Genomic DNA, 15383 nt, shown 5'->3' on the forward strand with positions numbered 1-15383 from the left:
AAACGCTTTTAGTTAGTTTGTTATTAATAACAATAAATTTTCCATTTCAATGTCTGAGATAATACTTATGAAGCAGGCGGTTTAGACATTATGATGTTGTGCCAATTATCAGAAAAGAACCCCTGGAGCGAAGAAGGGTTACGGAGATGTTCCAAAAGACACTCAGTATCGTAAATGAACAAAAATGCGTTAAGGTGGTTATTCAACTGAAATTAACAGGAGAATAAAAATGGAGAGGTTAACGAAAGAGCTGTTACAACATCCAGGAAGGTATGAAAGGGGGGAGAAATTAATGGGTCAGAGAAAGAATATTATAAAACATGTTATGGAGGATATTTATAGATCCTTAGATTTACAGTGATAACATTCATAATCATGAGAGAAAAAGAAGACGGAGACAATAAGTGTCAACACGTGATAAAATCAGAGTAGTTTCTGCTTCCTTTTTCTCCCATAATGTCAAAAGACCAGGTGAGGTGGCACAATGGTAATACTCAGAACTCGCGTTCGGGAGAAATGGGTTCACGTCGCGTGAATACCATCGAGATTTTGGTTTTCCGATGTTTTCATTAATCGCTTAAGGCAGATAAATCGATGCTTCTTCTGAAAAAATACACGCCTGACATCCTTTCCCCATTCAAGATTATGCTCTGTCCCTGATGAAGTGATCTTACAAGACTGCAGAGAACAATGTTAGATGCACTCTTGGTCAATGTTGCCAATGGAAGACGCTTCCGAGTTTTCAAATTAGTACATTATACCGCTGTGGGGTAGCGAATTTCCTGTTTAAAGATTCTGTTCAATAATTTTATCATGAAGCTCCCAAGCTACGTTATTTTTTTTGGTCTTCCAGGCTTCCAACTACTTATCAGTCATTGCGACCATCAAAAACGTAAGTAGTACCACAAAAGGTGTTCCTGGTAGTAATGAATAATTGCCTAGATTTACAAGAACTATTAACATTTTACATGCAGCATTATCGGCGTTAGTGATACTAATTAGTGACATCAGTTCACGGTGCAGTGGAAGTAAATGAGCTAGAAAGTGCATTACAATTTAGTAGAAGTGATACCTAATAAACACTATTTCAGCAGGCTACCTAAGCATGTGAGAACTGCAAATTATTCACAGAAGTGTATTTCAGTTTACTTGAAAATGCGTGTGTGAATGTGGAAAGCATTTGTAATGAATTAATATTGGCAGTAAGTGTTCGACATTACTCGTCCGATTGCAGTACACCTTTATTTACATGGCGGCAAAATCATACTTTTTTTCAAAGAAAAAGGCCAGAGTAGCTCACGTAAACTTAATATTCCTTACGAAAGCTGTTTCGGCTTGAATGCCATTCTCAAGTAACCTGAGAATACATCACTGGAGAGATTATCTGCACATATGGTAGTTGTCACTGTGAATAATTATATATTGTAATTATCCGTTGGCACTTACGTCTTGCTTAATTTTACATCCATATGACAGTTCTATAATGAACTGTCATTGTCTAATTCTTAGTCGCTTTATGACATGTAGTAATTATAGAAATATGGAATACGTTTTGACACTTATCTAATAGCTAGTTTACTATTAATTACGATTTAAAATTTATTGGGCAGTTCGTTTGTTATGATGCTCTATGTTCACAAAGTATAATTAGATAACCAACGATAATGTCATTATTTCACTGGTTGGATTTTGCCTGAGTACTCCAGTTCTTCAGGTATGTTCATAGTGAGTCCTTTTGGTACTCTGTGCAGTATTTTCAATGCAGCTTCAATTGTCTCGGTTGTATTGTGCTAGTTTATTAGATCTAAACAAAAGCCAGATTGATTACTGACGATGTTTCTGGTGCGTTCATTGAATCCGACAGTAAAATTTTGTTCTGTTTGGCCGATATACTGATTATTACAACTGTCAAAGTTATTATCTCACTGAACACCAAATTTGCACACTATTATAATTTTCGTCATTAATTTTGCTCGAGTTGGGGGTACGTTCTTCGTCGTTCTCTAATGCTTTGAGCATTTTCAGGTGCGCTGCAGCGATAGGTAAATATGCAAAGATCTTTGGAGTTAATAGGACAAATATACGTTCTTACATTGTTGTTGGTGGTGGTAGACAGTTTGGATCAGTTGTTCGAGATCAGACTGCATTCTGTGCGAATGGTTGTATTAGTTGATGTGAATTGTCACGGCACTGCTCTACCTTGTGGAAAGAACTCACTGAAAGCGATTAGCGCTTGGTTAGAGTCAGTCCCCGATAAGAAGACACTGGTACACTCAGTGAAACAACCTGTGGTAACAACCCGATTTGTTGTACGGTGCGGTAGCAGCCGAGGCCAGCTGTTGACCACACACCACACAGGGATCGATTCGCAGCTACAAACGGCCACTCCCATCGCGGGCTTGGGTTGAGCGCGCGCCTGCAGCCGGGTGAAAGGTGCTTGATTGATAATGACACAGCTACAACGCCGGCTCCGAAAGCGCCTTCTGTAAGCAGTTCAGTTACTTGTAAGCGCGACTGACATATGTAGGGCCCCGAATGACGTAAAATCTGATCATAGAACACGCGCTTTCACAGTCGGTTTTCGCTTAACACGTGGACAAAATTTCTAACCTGTTACGGTCTTGTGTAAAGAACGTAATAGCTCTTACCTGTCCTCTATTGGTACGGCAGTCATTTGCAGATCGTAAGTACATCAGAGTTTGAAACACCTTTTCATAGACTCGCTTTCAAGGTGCTCCAGGTGTTCACTTGAGGCGACTTTCATCACGTTGTCTACGGTCTCGACTCTTTTAACTCCTTGATCCCTGTGTACTAGTCCGCTTGCAATATCAGTCTTATGTTTTACGGAAGTTTGGTTCACTTTATTTGTAAGTCCTTACTTCTACTTATAGAATGTGCCTCTGTGTTTCTATGTTACGATGCAATTTCTGTACACTGTCACGAAGTTTGTACCTTGCTCGAAAGAACAGTCGTCTCTGCAAGCCCTGTTTTAAATCTGCCCTTGAAGTGAGTGATTTTTTTTCTTGTGTGGTGGTGTTACCACTAAGGGACTTACGATTACTTAAGACATTTTACTGTGACACATTGGCTTTGTTTATATGCTTGGCAAGTAGTCCAAATGGATAAAAAGTTCTCGGTTAACTTGGGGCGTCAAATTCGGAAAAATTGCGAGCTTTCGATGACTGCCTCCACGATCATCGTCAGGGGCTAGGTCTGATAGTCGTGAAATTGGTGAAGTTCTCATTTTCATACGGAAAGGAAAGCATTTTTCTGGCCAGATTGCGTCACAGATACGCCGAATACTGACTGCCGCCCTCTGCATCCACATACTACGTTTGTTGTGTCCAGCATCTTTAGCAGCGCGCCACCTCTCACATCAGGTGGTAGACAAGTCCTTCTTGCTCCATAATGTTTGGCAAACGAACACAATCATCCACTGCTGAGAGCATAGCCCATTTCTTTATTGCACTTCTTATGACGTAGTCTCACTTCCACTGTTTTGCCAATCACGGAGTCCGAATAGTTCGAAGCGTGAAGCCGAAACCCAATTTATTCCAACATAAGTTTATGTTTAGTGATTAGACTGCGTTTCACAATTCTTGTACTTCAGGTGACGTGGATACCCAACGGAGATCGGCTATACTTCATATACAGGGCGAGTCAGGAGGACAGCTACACGCTTTGAGGGGTGGTAGCACTGGTGATTCTGAACGAAAAAACTTCAGACCTACATATGCCCTTTTCTTAAGTGTATCCAAAGTACGGCTATTTGAAAGTCAGTCACATGTCGTTCATCATCAGCACTCAAATGCGAATACAATCAAAGTAACATTAGGCTTTACTGACTATTTCAACGCGCACGTTTCTCTCGGCCAGTAACACAGTACCTCGTTGAAACGTGTGCAGAAAGTTGAACGGATCGCCACGGAGCTATTCCAGGTCTACAGAAGGCAACAGATCTTACTCTATTAATTTATAGTTTGTGGACTTGGCTTTAGAGCAATGTCTACAAGCGCAGCGTGGACACACAGGAGGATCTTCTCGCCCGTATTTTACATGCGTGTGCTCAAGTAAAGCACCTTGCGTATCAACTCAGATCAGAAACACAGCAGCTGCCTGAAAAATGCACTGCAGTTGACGGTGGACTTTTTTAACGTGTTTTGTCAAGAAATGTAAGTAGTTAAACAAAATATTAGCTCACAATATTTCAGTTACCTTTCACCTGCAGTTGTCCTTTTCCCAATTGTTCTATTAAATTCCTCGAAAACTGTTAAGAACAGGGCATATGTTCACACGGCGTGTCTTGTTCAGAATCACTAATACTGTCAACCCTCAAAGCATCTACTATTCCTCCTGACTTACCCTGTATAATGCCTCACGTAACTGCTGTCACACTCGTAAGGAGTGCGTATTATAAATCTCTGGCACTCTCAGGTCCAGATTATCTTTAACAGCGCACAATATTTTTTTAATTTACCTCTATGGCTTAAAGACTGTCTGATTCTTTGCCTCTCTAATACTCTGCTTGTTCTACTCGTTGTTGCACAGCAGGATGGAAGCGGCGCGATTTGGCGGTCATCCTGGCGTGGCTGAGCACCATCGCGTCGACAGAGTTGACCTGATGTCATCGACTGAATACCAACTCCCTCTTAAAACCGTTGTCGGATGATTAATAGCGAAGCTGAGGCTGTACTTGTCCGAAATAGCTATGTCTCTGTGTATTACGGTGAATGAAACACATCTGAGCTGTATTATGGAATAATGCAAACGTTCATGCGTGTTAAACTGGTAGCCGCAGTCGCAGGGGACTGGGCACGTTACATGCAGCCTGCACGGTGGTAAAATCAAGCGATCTCTTATATGACTCTGACCTGGGTAAAACCGGCCGTTGCTTATTTTATTCAAGCATACTCGCCGTAAATTCCACTCATATAGGGTATATGTAATAATTCGATCATAGCCGGAAGAACATGGTACTCAAGAGCAGGTGCATACCAGAGCCTAAAATATGTAATGTTGGTTTATGCACCACGCTACGTATACCTACTTGCAGTATGAGGAACGCACAGTAAGTCATCCAACAGGTATTTTTTATGAAAGCAGTGTGGCTTTATTCAGGATTCCAATAGATCATATTATTCCCCAATCTTTTCCCTACAAAACCCTATTTTTCAACATTATCTCCGTTCAATGCGATGGTCTTATACCACCCTTTTTAGGAGGGACTGTTTGACCGCATGGTACCACTCTGCTGGTCGACGTCGGAGCCAACGAATTTCCTGCTGCATCAGCAGCCTTCCCATCATCCACGTACTGCTTCCCACTGAGTGCATCATTCGTGCGAAAAATGGAATTCGGAAGAGGTGAGATGCGGGATGTATGGTGGATGAGAAAGGAAAGTCCAATGAAATGCTGACCGCTGTGGGCGAGCGGTTCTAGGCGCTTCAGTCCGGAACCGCGCGACTGCTTCGGTCGCAGGTTCGAATCCTGCCTCGGGCATGGATGTGTGTGATGTCCTTAGGTTAGTTAGGTTTAAGTAGTTCTACGTTCTAGGGGACAGATGACCTCAGATGTTAAGTCCCATAGTGCTCAGAGCCATTTGAACCATCCAATGAAATTTTGTCAGCTCTTCTTGGGTGGGCAGACTTGTGCTAGCCCTTACGTTGTCGTGTAGTAGGAAAGTTCACACGCTGAAGTCGTTTCTTTGGTTTCGTGAGGGTTGCACAACACACTTCAGAGTTTATCGTTGCATCATGGGGGACGACATCAAACAGAATAACCATTTAAGAGTCCCAGAGTAGGTCGCCATAACCTTACCGGCCGTGTGGCAGTGTTCCACGGATTGCAGTTTTGTTTCCAGTTCGAAGTGATGGACCCATTTTTCATCACCTGTGACGATGTTCGATAAAAAATTATCACGGTCAGCCTCTTAAGGTGCCAGCAATTCCACACAGATGGTGCTTCTTTCCTCTTTGTTAGGAACCCAGCGGGGACACACCTTTCAGTATCCGAACTAATATAACGTCACTGTGTCAGGATTACCAAAAGATAAGTCCTGTTGTGCAGCGAGGTGTTTCATTCTATGCATCGACCACTTTAAATAAGACTGTCCGCACGTTCCAACAACGTAGGAGTCACACAGCTGCGTGCGGCCGGCCGGCACGAGGAAGATCGGACAGGCCTGCGCGACCTTCTTGCATTGATGAATGACGCCTCGCCCAACGACTCACAGTGCTTTTGTTCACTGCCAGGTCTTTGTAAACATTCTGCAAGCGACTATGAACATCAGCGATGCTCTAGTTTCCACCAAAAGAAATTCAATGACAGCTCTCTGCTTCAAATGCACCTCTGTTACAGACATCATTCTGAAGGATACGTATAGCGCCACCATCTATCGGAACTTCATGAAACTAGAGAGGCTCAAACGGGAATATTCCACGATAACCCACAGTAAATTCCATATTTTTTGAACTGACCAGTTTTGGTGAAGGAACTCATATCCAGAACCACACGGCTTGCGTGCTGGAGAGCGTCGAAGGCTGACATGGGTATCCGTTCCTCATTACGTCAATAAACCCAACCTGAGCAGCATATCATCCTGTCTAGATTACAAACGGGCTTCGAACTACCTCCTACTTCACAAGAGAGCCTAAATCGGCGGCGCTGAGTCTGACGCATATAAGCCAATGCAGGCGGTTGTCTTTGAAGTATTTCCATCGGTTCGTGGACTCGAGCTATAAGGTCCTCCGTTGATATTACAAGTGCGCCGTACACTTTGCTCTTCGTACTACTCCACAGAAAATAGTAAGTATCAGATCTGGCCACAATACTGTCCATAGAACTGGTCCACCCAACCGACGTAGGGGTAATTCCGCACATCGACATCAGAATGTGCTGGAACTCAATCGTGTTGCAGTCGCAAGTCCATCCGAATATTTAGTGGCATTGAATCCAATACGGTAGGCAAGATCTCTCTTATAACTGTGACGTAGATCGTTCCTGTCAGTCTGTTTCGCAGTACATGCGGCCCAATGATATGGTGACGAGGTATCTCTGACAAGATGTTAATGTCGACCTTTTGTAATGTTGACCTTTTGTTGGTGATTTAAAATCATCTGCGCACATGGGTTTTCCTTCAGCCAAACGTGCATGTTGTGAAAGTTTAATATGCCGTCCCTAGTGACGTGCGTTTATCGTTGAGGAGCACCAAGCTCGAGAAATGTGTCTGGGGTATGCATTACTCTGAATACCGCTGCGCAAATTGCACCCGTCTTGGGAAGTTCTCCTTCCGTAAGACATGGACTTCCTGCAGATGCTATGCATAGAGCCGGTGATGTACGGACAACACACCACACAGTACTTTTAGCCGTCTGCAGAGCCTGTGCCACCTCCAGAGTGCTGGCCGTTGGGTCTTCTTCGTACACCGTCAGCACATCCTCCTCCAACTGTAGTGTTCTACAAAGCATGGACGACCCGCAACAGGTTACGGCACCTGTCAAAGGACAAACAATAGACTGGGATTAATGTTCGCAAGTACTGACCACGAAGTGCTGTTACTTTACTGTACAATGGAAACCCTCTGGCAGAAAATACCTACGTGTAACTTTCCTCCTTCTCTGAGGTTCTCTCTATGGTTGTGAACGTAGAATGATGTGCAGCACGTCTACTTCGAAATCGTTTCGCATACAATCTTGCAGCAGCTCTCCCATTGCTTTGAAGTATGCAAGCACCATGTCGGTCATTTCCGCTGCTCTGTACTGGTAGATGTCGCACTGCTACCAACTGTGTTACTGAGCTGGCAGACCACACAAGGTCCGCTTTAAGATTTGCTCAAGGGGTGTGTAGAGGAATGTATCGCACGCGCAGGAATGTTATTAGGCTCAGGTCGTCATTCCGCACTACACAGATGGCTAAAGGGCTGCTTAGATTCCGTATTCAGACACCAAAACGAATCGAAAACAATCGTCATAACTTTCGTTTTGAGCGTCGACTCTCTCCACCGCCCAAGTCGTGCGTTTCCGGATGTAGGTTCCTCCTTGAAAAACAAAAACAAAAAAGCTCTCCGTCTTCAGACCACGAGTGACCTACCGGGACCATCCGACCGCCGAGTCATCCTCAGTGGAGGATGCGGATAGGAGGGCGTGGGGTCAGCACACCGCTCTCCCGGTCGTTAGGATGGTATTCTTGACCGAAGCCGCTACTATTCGGGCGAGTAGCTCCTCAATTGGTATCACGAGGCTGAGTTCACCCTGAAAAATGGCAACAGCGCATGGCGGCCTGGATGGTCACCCATCCAAGTGCCGATCACGCCCGACAGCGCTTAACTTCGGTGATCTCACGGGAACCGGTGCATCCACTGCGGCAAGGCCGTTGCCTCTCCTCCTTGAAAACCGATGAGTTTTTCTTCCCGCACAATGTATTAAGCATTCTCGGTGTTCTTGGGACATCCTGCATTCACTCAGTGTCATATTGGATCCGTAAGATCCTTTGCGAGTCCTATATGTTCTTTGATACCAGCTTGAGATTGAAGCCATGACGTCTGAAGCAGTAAAGGAGTTATGAAGAGCGTTGAAAAACAGACTTCTGCCCCAAATGGTGCGAGGAATCTAATGCCAGTGTGTTCAACTATTATTGAGAATCCCTGCTCGTCCGAACACAAGTCCGGAGATTGGTCACAGAGCCAGCTGGTACATATTTACGATTCAATAAATGTGAAAAATGACTGGAAAGTAATTCTTAAAATAGTCAGCGTATTTTAATCATGAAATTCAAAGAAAGGCAGTTGGGCGCAGAAGGGCATGCTCCGAATGCAGAATTTTAGCGCCAACTTCCTATTTCAGTGTTAGATGTGAGTGGCTGTACGCGGGACTGTCGTGACCGTAGTTGCTACATCTAAATACCAAATTGGACCGAACTAACATTAGTATCTGCAAGATTTAGAAGCGTTTCTTCAAGCTGAAGCATGATCAGAGGTACCTGAAAATTACACAGCAGAAAGTCAGCGATTGTGTAAGGCATGTATATCGGGGGTTTAAATAGCTGTTGCACTGTTCTTGTAAGTGCGGAACCGTAACCCTGGGAACCAGCAGGCCGAGATGTGATTTGTACTACTCAGATACACCTTTACCTCTTTGCCCTGTCGTATATCCGACACACCCAGTCCTCTGCATACAGCATCTGTTACACCAACAGAATCTAATAAACTCGCTAAGAAAGAAAGCTAGATCAGGACAAGAGTGTTTTTATTACAGTTGTGACACTTCACCTACAATATACTTTAAATATGTCGGAGCACTATTTCTGTTTTATGTTACTCTTATTGGCACAAAAAACAACGGCCTTGCTGAGTAGTAACACCTGTTCCGGTCAGATCACTGAAGTAGTGTGGTGTTGGGCTTGGCTAGAACTTGGGTCGATGAACGTCCGAATCTGCCGAACGCTGCTGGCAAGCGGAGTGCACTCAGCACTTGTGAGGCTATTTGAGGAGCTACTTGTCTGAGAAGTAGCGGCTCCGGTCACGAAGACTGACAACGGTCGGAAAAGTGGTGTGCTGACGACATAACTCTTCATATCTGAATACAACCCAGTACGTTGTCCTCGATGGTGAGTGTTCATCGGAGGTGAGCGTATCATCTGGAGTGCCCCAGGGACGTGTGGTAGGTCCGCTGTTGTTTTCTATCTACACAAATGATATTTTGGATAGGGTGGATAGCAATGTGCGGCTGTTTGCTGATGATGCTGTGGTGTACGGGAAGGTGTCGTCGTTGAGTGACTATAGAAGGATACAAGATGGCTTGGACAGGATTTGTGATTGGTGTAAAGAATGGCAGCTAACTCTAAATATAGATAAATGCAAATAAATAGGAAAAAGAATCGTGTAATGTTTGAATACTCCATTAGTAGTGTAGCGCTTGACACAGTCAAGTCGATAAAATATTTGGGCGTAACATTGCAGAGCGATATGAAGTGGGACAACCATGTAATGGCAGTTGTGGGGAAGGCGGATAGTCGTCTTCGTTTCATTGGTAGAATTTTGGGAAGATGTGGTTCAACTGTAAAGGAGACCGCTTATAAAACACTAATACGACCTATTCTTGAGTACTGCTCGAGCGTTTGGGATCCCTATCAGGTCGGATTGAGGGAGGACATAGAAGCAATCAGAGGCGGGCTGCTAGATTTGTTACTGGTAGGTTTGATCATCACGCGAGTGTTAAGGAAATGCTTCAGGAACTCGTGTGGGAGCCTCTAGAGGAAAGGAGGAGTTCTTTTCGTGAATCGCTACTAAGGAAATTTAGAGAACCAGCATTTGAGGCTGACTGCAGTACAATTTTACTGCCGCCAACTTAAATTTCGTGGAAAGACCACAAAGGTAAGTTAAGAGAGATTAGGGCTCGTACAGAGGCATATAGGCAGTCATTTTTCCCTCGTTCTGTTTGGGAGTGGAACAGGGAGAGAAGATGCTAGTTGTGGTACGAGGTACCCTCCGCCAAGTACCGTATGGTGGATTGCGGAATATGTATGTAGATGTAGATCTGCATCCAATGACTTCTGTCAGCTGAGTATGACAAGGCGATCAGTCATTACCATTGGTCATTCCGAGGCCTGTTTGGAAGGAGTTTAGTACTGGCACGAAAACGGCCAGGACTCGGCCTGAATCCCCATAGGAACAACTGACGCCAATGTAGCACGGGAATTTATGCACGTAGTTTTCTCAATGTTGTGCGGTTCTGTAGTCATCTCACTAGTGCCAACGAAGAACTCTTGGACGTCCAGCGCTCTTTAGTGCACAGAACTAAATGTTTTTATCGCGCGGCACCTTCGCGAGATTGGCTCTCCGAGCGAAGTTAAGGGCCAAATAATCAGTGGTAGGCACCTTCATCCACAGTAGCTTTTAAGGTACTTTTGAATTAACTATGCTTTGGAAAAGTAATTAATTTTTCTAGATGACTTGGTGTGAGACCGACTCCCTTTGCCTGTGATTGTTGAATTCAGTAAGCAGTTTTTGTATTAAACAAGATATACACAGTTTAAGCGCAGAACTCTAATTCATTGTCTCATTTTCTTAGGGGACGCTGGTATTTCTTAGGCGCGTAAGGACGGTTGGCTCCAACAGCACTGGGCTCTCTGGGCAAAGCACCACCAGGCCACGTACAAGTAGAATTTCATCCTCACCATATATTTTGCTTGCCCATTACTTTCCACTTCTGCACCAACACACGCACCATTTCTAAGCGGTCCGTTTCATTACACGTTTAAAAACACGCGCTGAAGATTGTATTTGACGCAAAACAAGCTTATGTGTATTCAGTATTCTCCACTGTAAACTGAGTTTCAACATTGATTTAGGTGGCGAAGTGATCCGGAAGCGCACCATTCTCCTAATCCGAGCTTGTGCTTTATCTCTAATTACTTCGTCGTCGACAGGACGTTAATCTCTTTCATCCTCCTTCCCAAGTTACAAAGTGACAAATACTAGCTTTCACATGCCTAATGCATCCCGAGACGCTAAGTTCCAAGCGCTATCTGGAAGGCTGGCAGTGGGATCGTGAAAGGTGTCATTGGGCACACGATCCGACCCGCTGAGAGTTAATAAATGTCTACACAGCACTTGCTGGTTCTGTAAAGCTCACCTCCCAGGCGACTAGTTTGGAATTCAGTCGCTGAAATAAGATTTACGCCCACGTTTTACAAACATGAGGGTAATATGGCTACCAACGCTTGATACAACAATAAAAAAGAACAGCCGGGAATTTGTTTGCGCGCATATCGGATACATGCTGGCTTCAGCACCAGAAATGGCGCTATTAGAAGCAACATAGAATTGCTACTGGGTTATACCGATCTTTACTGCCTCTAACTGCTGTCTTAAACCGGAACAATTATGCAGATGAGCGCGGATCGACTGTTATGAATTTCAACGAGCTCGCTGCAGCCTTGTATCAGACATCAGCTGACCGTCTAAAGCCATCAGAAATAGCGAGTAATTTAAAAAAATCATCTCCGTTAGTCCTGGGACTTACACACCGAAAAATTTTGGACTGTTTTCAGTACACGAGTGAAAACGATAAATTTGCTTTTGAATGTCTATATTAGAAGACACAAAAAGAGAATGTTCCTACGGATACTTTGCGCGTCTCATATGACATAAACATATCGCTACTTTCCGTGAACATTTATACTGAATAATCTATAGGCCAGCATGCGTCTCCAGTCTCCTTCTATTCCCTAATCGGTTGCCATTTATGTAAATCGTTGTCTCAATCACTTTTTGAAGCTTCCTTTCCTTTATCACATTCCGTAACGAACGTAGTTAATCACACTACGTTTAAATTATTTCTGAATGAGTACCAAAAAGCTGTGAATAGTGAGGAAAGATACTATATACACTTTTAGTTGTATGTGTCGTGATAAATGCTCTAAATAGTCCAACATACAAGAGGTATTACTCGTATTTTATGTATGTTCTATATTGTTTAACGATAACCGCAATATCATACACCTACGGACACCCTGACTTGGACAATAATTTCTGTACTGTGAGTAGCCTTCCATTTTTACTATTCGATCCAGCAATCCTGCTTAGATAGGACCACATTGGGGTCGTAAGCTATGTTGGGAGGCAGTGTTCCACATTACTCACATGTGTTGTTGCGACTGATCATCTAAACTAAACCCCTTCCGAACAGGACAGGAAGGCCAACAGTACCGACCGACCACCGTGTCATCTTCAGCCCAAAGACGTCACTGGATACGGATATGGAGGGGCATGTGGTTAGCACACCGCCCTCCAGGCCGTATGTCAGTTTCCGAGACCGGAGCCGCTACGTCTCAGTCAAGTAGCTCCTCAGTTTGCCTCACAAGGGCTGAGTGCACCCGCTTGGCAACTGCGCTCGGCAAATCGGATGGTCACCCTTCCAAGTGCTAGCCCAGCCCGACAGCGATAGCTTCGGTGATCTGACGGAAGCCGGTGTTACCACTGCGGCAAGGCCATTGGCGCCACTGATCATCAGTTTTACCAAAGGCTGTTCTGTTATTTTCCATACATGTTCAACGTAGGACAGGAGTGGTCGATTGTGTTGGTCGGACGTTGGTCTAGGCGAGAGTAAGTGTACAAGTATTGTCCGCTTTAAAAAACGGAAAAGAATTGATGGCGTGGTCGTCAAATCCCGCGCTTTTCAGTGATCACATAATGAATACCAAGACATATACGGTCACTATAGGTTAAGGTTGTCTACAGCGTAATGCGCATAGTTCACAGCTCGTCATTTCCTGAAATACATTCTGGTAGTTTCCATGAACTTGGCTGACGTGCTACTCGTCGCCTACAATAACTCTCGGTAAGTTACGCTCTTTATATTCACGCTCAGTATGTAGATTTTATTCCGTCCAGACGAAGGCTCTTTAACATCTGATTTACCTTCTAGCAATTGGACACGTGAAAATGACGTTTCTGCCGAAATGTCTGGGAAGTTTCATGCTTCACTTTGCTCCAGAGTGTCTGCAAAAGTGTTACATATGGACTGTGGCGTCTCAGTTCACAAAATATTCGTTCTTCGTACGGTGCGAGACGGCAACCAAATGTTAAATCATCGTTGGGTGCAAGGCGGCCATCGTAATCTGTCCCCTTTGAAATCTGGACATGTACGCAAAAAGTTTTTTGACACAAGTGTAAACCGGCCACTGTGGCCGAGCGGTTCTAGGCGCTTCAGTCCAGAACCGCGCTGTTGCTATGGTCACAGGTTCGAATCCTGCCTAGGGCATGGATGTGTGTGATGTCCTTAGGTTAGTTAGGTTTAAGTAGTTCGAAGTCTAGGGGACTGATGGCCTCAGATGTTGAGTCCCATAGTGTTTAGAGTCATTTGAACAAACACAAGTGTACTTTTAATGAATGTATTTTACTCAGCTTGTTGCTGAAGAATTGTTACACTGTTGACAAGGTGTGGCAGCCAAGGCTACCTGTAAGCAGAGCCATAACACGGGCGTGCGTCTATGTAAACTGAAAGTTTTCCGGTAGAACTACCTACCAATAGCTCTGTAACTTTCGGTACGAAACTAATTTCAAATTAGGAGACTGGCGCCCAGGTGCGAGCTGCTTAGTGGTCGGCGGCCAGGAGGCCTTTCATAGGTGAGATCATCTTATTGGTGGCGATGTTCAAAGCGCCGCTCATGGTATCCGCACGGATCTTCGTCGAGGCGCCTTGATACGTTGCGTACTACAATCTTGGAAATGTGATACTCTTATGTGTATTTAAGCCCTTATTTATCTCATAAATTTTGTATTAATTGTGAGTCATCTTCATGAATGAAAGCATACGGGCATTCATGGTACTTCGTTAATGAGCTGTTACTGGATAATCCATCCGGCTGTTTTATTGATAGTATTTAATTGACGTGATCGATTTGGAAAATATGGAATCTCTTATACAGGTAATCTTGTGGCAGTCGCTGCAACGGAGACACGCAAGAATAATTTAGATATTTGAATGTTTCGGTTGAGCTGCAAATGTGACAAGCGCGTCTGAAGATGAAATTGTACAATTTCGATATCATACACGTCAATTAAATGCCACTAATACGATATCTGAATGGATTACCCCTTAGCAGTATATCAATGGTCAATATATCTGCCGCGCGGGGTAGCCGCGCGGTCTGAGCCGTCTTGTCACGGTCCCGGCAGCTCTCCCCGTCGGAGGTTCGAGTCCTCCATCGGGCATGGCTGTGTGTGTCGTCCTTAGCGTAAGTTATTTTAAGTTAAATTAAGTAGTGTGTAAGCTTAGTGACCGATGACCTCAGCAGTTTGGTCCCATGAGACCTTACCACAAATTTCCATTTTCAATATTTCGTTCTTTTCTTATGGTTCATTTTAAAAAGTGGAAAGATGTATTTTATTTTTTGCTCATATAGTGTAACTGCCTGTAGCTGACATTACTGAACAGTTTTTGGAAACAGCCACAAGTCGCAGTTAATACTCTTTTTTTAATAGTTTCGCTCTCCAAATGAACAACAGCATTATCGGAATATTCAGTTAAAAGTTGGTTGACAGCACTAAAGACTGGGTTTTATGTTAGCCCACAGCACTAAAGGGTAAACTGCTTGTACTATAGCGCTTAGGTGCTGTCAATGTCATCGGGTACTACTGTACCTTAAATATACTTTAAAAGTAAGTTTAAGCACTATAGTACATCTAACTTAATTTTCAGTGCTGCCAGCCAGCGTTAAAAGTAGTGTTTAGCGCTGTCACCCAGCCTCAAACTGTGTATTCTGGTGAAGCTTTTGTTCTTTTGAAGAGCTTAACCGGTAAATAATAAACATTAGTTTTAAATGTCGCTCCCCCTGCAGACAATGCCTGCTCTTGACATATTTGATCAGGAATTATATTGTAC

The 15383-nt window shown here is 43.9% G+C and overlaps 1 pseudogene; it reads right to left on the reverse strand.

Annotated features, from left to right (window-relative positions):
- Positions 1-8257: 8257 nt before the first annotated feature.
- Positions 8258-8375, reverse strand: LOC126274384 (5S ribosomal RNA; annotated as a pseudogene).
- Between the last annotated feature and the right edge of the window lie 7008 nt (positions 8376-15383).

This window comes from Schistocerca gregaria, chromosome 5 (assembly GCF_023897955.1).
Source record: "Schistocerca gregaria isolate iqSchGreg1 chromosome 5, iqSchGreg1.2, whole genome shotgun sequence".
Classification (NCBI taxonomy): domain Eukaryota; kingdom Metazoa; phylum Arthropoda; class Insecta; order Orthoptera; family Acrididae; genus Schistocerca; species Schistocerca gregaria.